At 55.8% G+C, this 10,000-nt stretch overlaps 2 non-coding genes and 1 pseudogene across 2 annotated transcripts; all 3 read right to left on the reverse strand.

Moving 5' to 3' along the window:
* LOC144418917 (large subunit ribosomal RNA) overlaps window positions 1–219 on the reverse strand; it is a 3,695-nt pseudogene extending 3,476 nt beyond the window's left edge.
* A 288-nt stretch (window positions 220–507) lies between these two features.
* LOC144418906 (5.8S ribosomal RNA) lies at window positions 508–661 on the reverse strand. The gene has a single exon (XR_013473734.1). It is a non-coding gene; the product is annotated as a 5.8S ribosomal RNA (ribosomal RNA).
* Window positions 662–959: 298 nt separating this feature from the next.
* LOC144418901 (small subunit ribosomal RNA) lies at window positions 960–2,768 on the reverse strand. Its single transcript, XR_013473729.1, has one exon. It is a non-coding gene; the product is annotated as a small subunit ribosomal RNA (ribosomal RNA).
* Window positions 2,769–10,000: the final 7,232 nt, after the last annotated feature.

Here is a 10,000-nt window from a genome sequence, read left to right on the forward strand (position 1 = left end):
CCGTGGGACGAGGCCTCGATCAGAAGGACACCGGCGCTCGCCGTCAGCCGCACTGGGACTTCCGTACGTCACAACTCGGCGCGCTCGAAAAGCGCGCAGATTCGACGCTGGACTCTTCCCGGTTCACTCGCCGTTACTCAGGGAATCCCTGTTGGTTTCTTTTCCTCCGCTTAATAATATGCTTAAATTCAGCGGGTGCTCTCGCCTGAACTCAGGTCGTATGTGTCAAGCGGGCCGCTTCTTACACGGCCCGCTGGCATCGCAAGTCGTCGCCGCCGGCGCCGACCGAGCGCGTACCGTCGCCGCCTTGGCCCACGGTCGGTCTTGATCTCGTGACCGGACCGACCGACCTGGACCCGCCCCTCGAACGTAGTTGAACACGTCGAGGGGCCGGCGGTGTACGGGACACGCGGTCGCGCCGAGAAAGCTCGGCGACCGCTTCAACTTGGGGCGACGCCCGGCCGTCTTTGCAGAGGCCAGGCGACGGCCCTCGGGTGAGGACGAACGCGACCCTGAGGCAGACGCGGTCCCGGGATTGACCCGAGACCGCAATTCGCGTTCAGAAGGTCGACGTTCAATGTGTTCTGCAATTCACATTACTTCTCGCACTTGGCTGCGTCCTTCATCGACTCGCGAGCCGAGTGATCCACCGTTAAGAGTCGTCCTCGACGTTTCGCCCGGCGCCGAAGCGCGCGGACGTCACACTGTGGGATCGACCACAAAACCACCACCGACAACAACTGCACAAAAACACCAACAAACGGCGCCGAGCGACCGCCGGGCTGGGCCGGCGGCACATCGAGCGCGGTGCCCAGAAGCCACCATCGCACTCGGCTGCCTTGCTATGCCAACGTGTTACGCGTGTCGCACGGGGCGGAACCCCGATTGACGGCCGCCCTCTCGGCGGCACCCAAAGACAATTCAGTGCGCGGTCGGCCGGGGCCTACCACCACCTTCGGTAATGATCCTTCCGCAGGTTCACCTACGGAAACCTTGTTACGACTTTTACTTCCTCTAAATGATCAAGTTTGATCGTCTTCTCGACACGCCGACGCGGCCGTTGCCAGCCGCGACGGGGCCGATCCAAGGATCTCACTAAACCATTCAATCGGTAGTAGCGACGGGCGGTGTGTACAAAGGGCAGGGACGTAATCAACGCAAGTTGATGACTTGCGCTTACTGGGAATTCCTCGTTCAAGGGAAACAATTGCAAGTCCCTATCCCAATCACGAATGAGGTTCAACGGGTTACCCGGACCTTTCGGCCTAGGTTAGACACTCGCTGCTTCACTCAGTGTAGCGCGCGTGCGGCCCCGGACATCTAAGGGCATCACAGACCTGTTATTGCTCAATCTCGTGTGGCTAAACGCCACTAGTCCCTCTAAGAAGTTAGACGCCGACCGAGAAGGTCGCGTAACTATTTAGCATGCCAGAGTCTCGTTCGTTATCGGAATTAACCAGACAAATCGCTCCACCAACTAAGAACGGCCATGCACCACCACCCACAGAATCAAGAAAGAGCTCTCAATCTGTCAATCCTACCTGTGTCCGGGCCGGGTGAGTTTCCCCGTGTTGAGTCAAATTAAGCCGCAGGCTCCACTCCTGGTGGTGCCCTTCCGTCAATTCCTTTAAGTTTCAGCTTTGCAACCATACTTCCCCCGGAACCCAAAGACTTTGGTTTCCCGGAAGCTGCCGGAAAGGTCGTCATGGTAACGCCTCCCGATCGCTAGTTGGCATCGTTTATAGTCAGAACTAGGACGGTATCTGATCGTCTTCGAACCTCTGACTTTCGCTCTTGATTAAAGAAAACATTCTTGGCGAATGCTTTCGCAGTAGTTCGTCTTCCGCCGATCCAAGAATTTCACCTCTAACGGCAGAGTACGGACGCCCCCGTCTGTCCCTCTTAATCATTACCTCGTGCTCCGAAAACCAACAAAATAGAACCGAGGTCCTATTCCATTATTCCATGCAACACTATGCAGGCGAACAGCCTGCTTTGAACACTCTAATTTTTTCAAAGTAAACTTATCGGCCACCGCCGACACTCAGTCAAGAGCACCGACGGAGAACCGAAGGTGAGGCGAACGCAACCAGTGACACGCCTTGCGACGGACGGCGGCGCTCGCCCAAAATCCAACTACGAGCTTTTCAACCGCAACAACTTTAGCATACACTGTTGGAGCTGGAATTACCGCGGCTGCTGGCACCAGACTTGCCCTCCAATGGATACTCGTTAAGAGTTTTAGGATGTACTCATTCCAATTACAGGGCCTCGTTAGAGTCCTGTATTGTTATTTTTCGTCACTACCTCCCCGTGTCGGGAATGGGTAATTTGCGCGCCTGCTGCCTTCCTTGGATGTGGTAGCCGTTTCTCAGGCTCCCTCTCCGGAATCGAACCCTGATTCCCCGTTACCCGTTATCACAAAGGTAGGCACGTAGCGTACCTTCGACAGTTGATAGGGCAGACACTTGAATGATACGTCGTCGGTGCAGAGACCGTACGATCCGCGTGGTTATCCAGAGTCATCAAACGTCACAGGACGAACCCGGTCGGTTTTGATCTGATAAAAGCGCGCCTCCCGAAGTCGGCGCTTAATGCATGTATTAGCTCTAGAATTACCACAGTTATCCACTTCGCTTACGAGACCAAATAAACCAAGACTGATTTAATGAGCCATTCGCAGTTTCGCTTTACGAGAACTCGTACTTGCACCTGCATGGCTTAATCTTTGAGACAAGCATATCACTACTGGCAGGATCAACCAGATAGCTGCGACAGCTGCGCTCGGCCCTTGCTGGGCCGCCCGGCGCGTGCTCGTCGCATTCGTTTAAGACCGAGGCGATCGCCTGCGGCCGTACTCAGCTTCGACAGTCGCTGGCCGCGACGTCCACGCTCTCGCCGGCAGTGCCAGGCGGAGCGATTTGCGTTTTTTCTTTGCTCGCCCTCTCTCGGGCTCGATCCATTCAGTTTCGCACAAACAAGAGCTCTGCCGGCCGCCTGCAGCGGTGCCTAAAACCCGGGCATAACAATGCGACCGTTCTGCTAGGCCGACAAGCGCTCAAGCCAGACGCTCGATCGAACGCCCCCTACATATTAGTCGAGACAACGGCTCGCTCATTAGCATCGCGTTTGTACTTTAACTTTTTTTGGCTCGGCTTCTTTCGACGCCGATGCCGGCGACGCAGCACTCTCTCGCCCGCCAGCCACCGAGAAAAGGGTGCGCTCCGACCGGCCCCGCACCGCTCTTTCTTGGCTCATTCGAAATTACTGTCTTTCGCTCTGACATGCCTTACCTAGGGTTAGGTTAGTATGCTTGCACGTTTGTACTTTAACTTTTTTCGGCTCGGCTTCTTTCGACGCCGATGCCGGCGACGCAGCACTCTCTCGCCCGCCAGCCACCGAGAAAAGGGTGCGCTCGGACCGGCCCCGCACCGCTCTTTCTTGGCTCATTCGAAATTACTGTCTTTCGCTCTGGCATGCCTTACCTAGGGTTAGGTTAGTATGCTTGCACGTTTGTACTTTAACTTTTTTCGGCTCGGCTTCTTTCGACGCCGATGCCGGCGACGCAGCACTCTCTCGCCCGCCAGCCACCGAGAAAAGGGTGCGCTCCGACCGGCCCCGCACCGCTCTTTCTTGGCTCATTCGAAATTACTGTCTTTCGCTCTGACATGCCTTACCTAGGGTTAGGTTAGTATGCTTGCACGTTTGTACTTTAACTTTTTTCGGCTCGGCTTCTTTCGACGCCGATGCCGGCGACGCAGCACTCTCTCGCCCGCCAGCCACCGAGAAAAGGGTGCGCTCCGACCGGCCCCGCACCGCTCTTTCTTGGCTCATTCGAAATTACTGTCTTTCGCTCTGACATGCCTTACCTAGGGTTAGGTTAGTATGCTTGCACGTTTGTACTTTAACTTTTTTCGGCTCGGCTTCTTTCGACGCCGATGCCGGCGACGCAGCACTCTCTCGCCCGCCAGCCACCGAGAAAAGGGTGCGCTCCGACCGGCCCCGCACCGCTCTTTCTTGGCTCATTCGAAATTACTGTCTTTCGCTCTGACATGCCTTACCTAGGGTTAGGTTAGTATGCTTGCACGTTTGTACTTTAACTTTTTTCGGCTCGGCTTCTTTCGACGCCGATGCCGGCGACGCAGCACTCTCTCGCCCGCCAGCCACCGAGAAAAGGGTGCGCTCCGACCGGCCCCGCACCGCTCTTTCTTGGCTCATTCGAAATTACTGTCTTTCGCTCTGACATGCCTTACCTAGGGTTAGGTTAGTATGCTTGCACGTTTGTACTTTAACTTTTTTCGGCTCGGCTTCTTTCGACGCCGATGCCGGCGACGCAGCACTCTCTCGCCCGCCAGCCACCGAGAAAAGGGTGCGCTCCGACCGGCCCCGCACCGCTCTTTCTTGGCTCATTCGAAATTACTGTCTTTCGCTCTGACATGCCTTACCTAGGGTTAGGTTAGTATGCTTGCACGTTTGTACTTTAACTTTTTTCGGCTCGGCTTCTTTCGACGCCGATGCCGGCGACGCATCACTCTCTCGCCCGCCAGCCACCGAGAAAAGGGTGCGCTCCGACCGGCCCCGCACCGCTCTTTCTTGGCTCATTCGAAATTACTGTCTTTCGCTCTGACATGCCTTACCTAGGGTTAGGTTAGTATGCTTGCACGTTTGTACTTTAACTTTTTTCGGCTCGGCTTCTTTCGACGCCGATGCCGGCGACGCAGCACTCTCTCGCCCGCCAGCCACCGAGAAAAGGGTGCGCTCCGACCGGCCCCGCACCGCTCTTTCTTGGCTCATTCGAAATTACTGTCTTTCGCTCTGACATGCCTTACCTAGGGTTAGGTTAGTATGCTTGCACGTTTGTACTTTAACTTTTTTCGGCTCGGCTTCTTTCGACGCCGATGCCGGCGACGCAGCACTCTCTCGCCCGCCAGCCACCGAGAAAAGGGTGCGCTCCGACCGGCCCCGCACCGCTCTTTCTTGGCTCATTCGAAATTACTGTCTTTCGCTCTGACATGCCTTACCTAGGGTTAGGTTAGTATGCTTGCACGTTTGTACTTTAACTTTTTTCGGCTCGGCTTCTTTCGACGCCGATGCCGGCGACGCAGCACTCTCTCGCCCGCCAGCCACCGAGAAAAGGGTGCGCTCCGACCGGCCCCGCACCGCTCTTTCTTGGCTCATTCGAAATTACTGTCTTTCGCTCTGACATGCCTTACCTAGGGTTAGGTTAGTATGCTTGCACGTTTGTACTTTAACTTTTTTCGGCTCGGCTTCTTTCGACGCCGATGCCGGCGACGCAGCACTCTCTCGCCCGCCAGCCACCGAGAAAAGGGTGCGCTCCGACCGGCCCCGCACCGCTCTTTCTTGGCTCATTCGAAATTACTGTCTTTCGCTCTGACATGCCTTACCTAGGGTTAGGTTAGTATGCTTGCACGTTTGTACTTTAACTTTTTTCGGCTCGGCTTCTTTCGACGCCGATGCCGGCGACGCATCACTCTCTCGCCCGCCAGCCACCGAGAAAAGGGTGCGCTCCGACCGGCCCCGCACCGCTCTTTCTTGGCTCATTCGAAATTACTGTCTTTCGCTCTGACATGCCTTACCTAGGGTTAGGTTAGTATGCTTGCACGTTTGTACTTTAACTTTTTTCGGCTCGGCTTCTTTCGACGCCGATGCCGGCGACGCAGCACTCTCTCGCCCGCCAGCCACCGAGAAAAGGGTGCGCTCCGACCGGCCCCGCACCGCTCTTTCTTGGCTCATTCGAAATTACTGTCTTTCGCTCTGACATGCCTTACCTAGGGTTAGGTTAGTATGCTTGCACGTTTGTACTTTAACTTTTTTCGGCTCGGCTTCTTTCGACGCCGATGCCGGCGACGCAGCACTCTCTCGCCCGCCAGCCACCGAGAAAAGGGTGCGCTCCGACCGGCCCCGCACCGCTCTTTCTTGGCTCATTCGAAATTACTGTCTTTCGCTCTGACATGCCTTACCTAGGGTTAGGTTAGTATGCTTGCACGTTTGTACTTTAACTTTTTTCGGCTCGGCTTCTTTCGACGCCGATGCCGGCGACGCAGCACTCTCTCGCCCGCCAGCCACCGAGAAAAGGGTGCGCTCCGACCGGCCCCGCACCGCTCTTTCTTGGCTCATTTGAAATTACTGTCTTTCGCTCTGACATGCCTTACCTAGGGTTAGGTTAGTATGCTTGCACGTTTGTACTTTAACTTTTTCCGGCTCGGCTTCTTTCGACGCCGATGCCGGCGACGCAGCACTCTCTCGCCCGCCAGCCACCGAGAAAAGGGTGCGCTCCGACCGGCCCCGCACCGCTCTTTCTTGGCTCATTCGAAATTACTGTCTTTCGCTCTGACATGCCTTACCTAGGGTTAGGTTAGTATGCTTGCACGTTTGTACTTTAACTTTTTTCGGCTCGGCTTCTTTCGACGCCGATGCCGGCGACGCAGCACTCTCTCGCCCGCCAGCCACCGAGAAAAGGGTGCGCTCCGACCGGCCCCGCACCGCTCTTTCTTGGCTCATTCGAAATTACTGTCTTTCGCTCTGACATGCCTTACCTAGGGTTAGGTTAGTATGCTTGCACGTTTGTACTTTAACTTTTTTCGGCTCGGCTTCTTTCGACGCCGATGCCGGCGACGCAGCACTCTCTCGCCCGCCAGCCACCGAGAAAAGGGTGCGCTCCGACCGGCCCCGCACCGCTCTTTCTTGGCTCATTCGAAATTACTGTCTTTCGCTCTGACATGCCTTACCTAGGGTTAGGTTAGTATGCTTGCACGTTTGTACTTTAACTTTTTTCGGCTCGGCTTCTTTCGACGCCGATGCCGGCGACGCAGCACTCTCTCGCCCGCCAGCCACCGAGAAAAGGATGCGCTCCGACCGGCCCCGCACCGCTCTTTCTTGGCTCATTCGAAATTACTGTCTTTCGCTCTGACATGCCTTACCTAGGGTTAGGTTAGTATGCTTGCACGTTTGTACTTTAACTTTTTTCGGCTCGGCTTCTTTCGACGCCGATGCCGGCGACGCAGCACTCTCTCGCCCGCCAGCCACCGAGAAAAGGGTGCGCTCCGACCGGCCCCGCACCGCTCTTTCTTGGCTCATTCGAAATTACTGTCTTTCGCTCTGACATGCCTTACCTAGGGTTAGGTTAGTATGCTTGCACGTTTGTACTTTAACTTTTTTCGGCTCGGCTTCTTTCGACGCCGATGCCGGCGACGCATCACTCTCTCGCCCGCCAGCCACCGAGAAAAGGGTGCGCTCCGACCGGCCCCGCACCGCTCTTTCTTGGCTCATTCGAAATTACTGTCTTTCGCTCTGACATGCCTTACCTAGGGTTAGGTTAGTATGCTTGCACGTTTGTACTTTAACTTTTTTCGGCTCGGCTTCTTTCGACGCCGATGCCGGCGACGCAGCACTCTCTCGCCCGCCAGCCACCGAGAAAAGGGTGCGCTCCGACCGGCCCCGCACCGCTCTTTCTTGGCTCATTCGAAATTACTGTCTTTCGCTCTGACATGCCTTACCTAGGGTTAGGTTAGTATGCTTGCACGTTTGTACTATAACTTTTTTCGGCTCGGCTTCTTTCGACGCCGATGCCGGCGACGCAGCACTCTCTCGCCCGCCAGCCACCGAGAAAAGGGTGCGCTCCGACCGGCCCCGCACCGCTCTTTCTTGGCTCATTCGAAATTACTGTCTTTCGCTCTGACATGCCTTACCTAGGGTTAGGTTAGTATGCTTGCACGTTTGTACTTTAACTTTTTTCGGCTCGGCTTCTTTCGACGCCGATGCCGGCGACGCAGCACTCTCTCGCCCGCCAGCCACCGAGAAAAGGGTGCGCTCCGACCGGCCCCGCACCGCTCTTTCTTGGCTCATTCGAAATTACTGTCTTTCGCTCTGACATGCCTTACCTAGGGTTAGGTTAGTATGCTTGCACGTTTGTACTTTAACTTTTTTCGGCTCGGCTTCTTTCGACGCCGATGCCGGCGACGCAGCACTCTCTCGCCCGCCAGCCACCGAGAAAAGGGTGCGCTCCGACCGGCCCCGCACCGCTCTTTCTTGGCTCATTCGAAATTACTGTCTTTCGCTCTGACATGCCTTACCTAGGGTTAGGTTAGTATGCTTGCACGTTTGTACTTTAACTTTTTTCGGCTCGGCTTCTTTCGACGCCGATGCCGGCGACGCAGCACTCTCTCGCCCGCCAGCCACCGAGAAAAGGGTGCGCTCCGACCGGCCCCGCACCGCTCTTTCTTGGCTCATTCGAAATTACTGTCTTTCGCTCTGACATGCCTTACCTAGGGTTAGGTTAGTATGCTTGCACGTTTGTACTTTAACTTTTTTCGGCTCGGCTTCTTTCGACGCCGATGCCGGCGACGCAGCACTCTCTCGCCCGCCAGCCACCGAGAAAAGGGTGCGCTCCGACCGGCCCCGCACCGCTCTTTCTTGGCTCATTCGAAATTACTGTCTTTCGCTCTGACATGCCTTACCTAGGGTTAGGTTAGTATGCTTGCACGTTTGTACTTTAACTTTTTTCGGCTCGGCTTCTTTCGACGCCGATGCCGGCGACGCAGCACTCTCTCGCCCGCCAGCCACCGAGAAAAGGGTGCGCTCCGACCGGCCCCGCACCGCTCTTTCTTGGCTCATTCGAAATTACTGTCTTTCGCTCTGACATGCCTTACCTAGGGTTAGGTTAGTATGCTTGCACGTTTGTACTTTAACTTTTTTCGGCTCGGCTTCTTTCGACGCCGATGCCGGTGACGCAGCACTCTCTCGCCCGCCAGCCACCGAGAAAAGGGTGCGCTCCGACCGGCCCCGCACCGCTCTTTCTTGGCTCATTCGAAATTACTGTCTTTCGCTCTGACATGCCTTACCTAGGGTTAGGTTAGTATGCTTGCACGTTTGTACTTTAACTTTTTTCGGCTCGGCTTCTTTCGACGCCGATGCCGGCGACGCAGCACTCTCTCGCCCGCCAGCCACCGAGAAAAGGATGCGCTCCGACCGGCCCCGCACCGCTCTTTCTTGGCTCATTCGAAATTACTGTCTTTCGCTCTGACATGCCTTACCTAGGGTTAGGTTAGTATGCTTGCACGTTTGTACTTTAACTTTTTTCGGCTCGGCTTCTTTCGACGCCGATGCCGGCGACGCAGCACTCTCTCGCCCGCCAGCCACCGAGAAAAGGGTGCGCTCCGACCGGCCCCGCACCGCTCTTTCTTGGCTCATTCGAAATTACTGTCTTTCGCTCTGACATGCCTTACCTAGGGTTAGGTTAGTATGCTTGCACGTTTGTACTTTAACTTTTTTCGGCTCGGCTTCTTTCGACGCCGATGCCGGCGACGCATCACTCTCTCGCCCGCCAGCCACCGAGAAAAGGGTGCGCTCCGACCGGCCCCGCACCGCTCTTTCTTGGCTCATTCGAAATTACTGTCTTTCGCTCTGACATGCCTTACCTAGGGTTAGGTTAGTATGCTTGCACGTTTGTACTTTAACTTTTTTCGGCTCGGCTTCTTTCGACGCCGATGCCGGCGACGCAGCACTCTCTCGCCCGCCAGCCACCGAGAAAAGGGTGCGCTCCGACCGGCCCCGCACCGCTCTTTCTTGGCTCATTCGAAATTACTGTCTTTCGCTCTGACATGCCTTACCTAGGGTTAGGTTAGTATGCTTGCACGTTTGTACTTTAACTTTTTTCGGCTCGGCTTCTTTCGACGCCGATGCCGGCGACGCAGCACTCTCTCGCCCGCCAGCCACCGAGAAAAGGGTGCGCTCCGACCGGCCCCGCACCGCTCTTTCTTGGCTCATTCGAAATTACTGTCTTTCGCTCTGACATGCCTTACCTAGGGTTAGGTTAGTATGCTTGCACGTTTGTACTTTAACTTTTTTCGGCTCGGCTTCTTTCGACGCCGATGCCGGCGACGCAGCACTCTCTCGCCCGCCAGCCACCGAGAAAAGGGTGCGCTCCGACCGGCCCCGCACCGCTCTTTCTTGGCTCATTCGAAATTACTGTCTTTCGCTC

The sequence above is a fragment of the Styela clava genome, unplaced genomic scaffold (assembly GCF_964204865.1).
Source record: "Styela clava unplaced genomic scaffold, kaStyClav1.hap1.2 HAP1_SCAFFOLD_49, whole genome shotgun sequence".
NCBI classification, from domain to species: Eukaryota; Metazoa; Chordata; class Ascidiacea; order Stolidobranchia; family Styelidae; genus Styela; species Styela clava.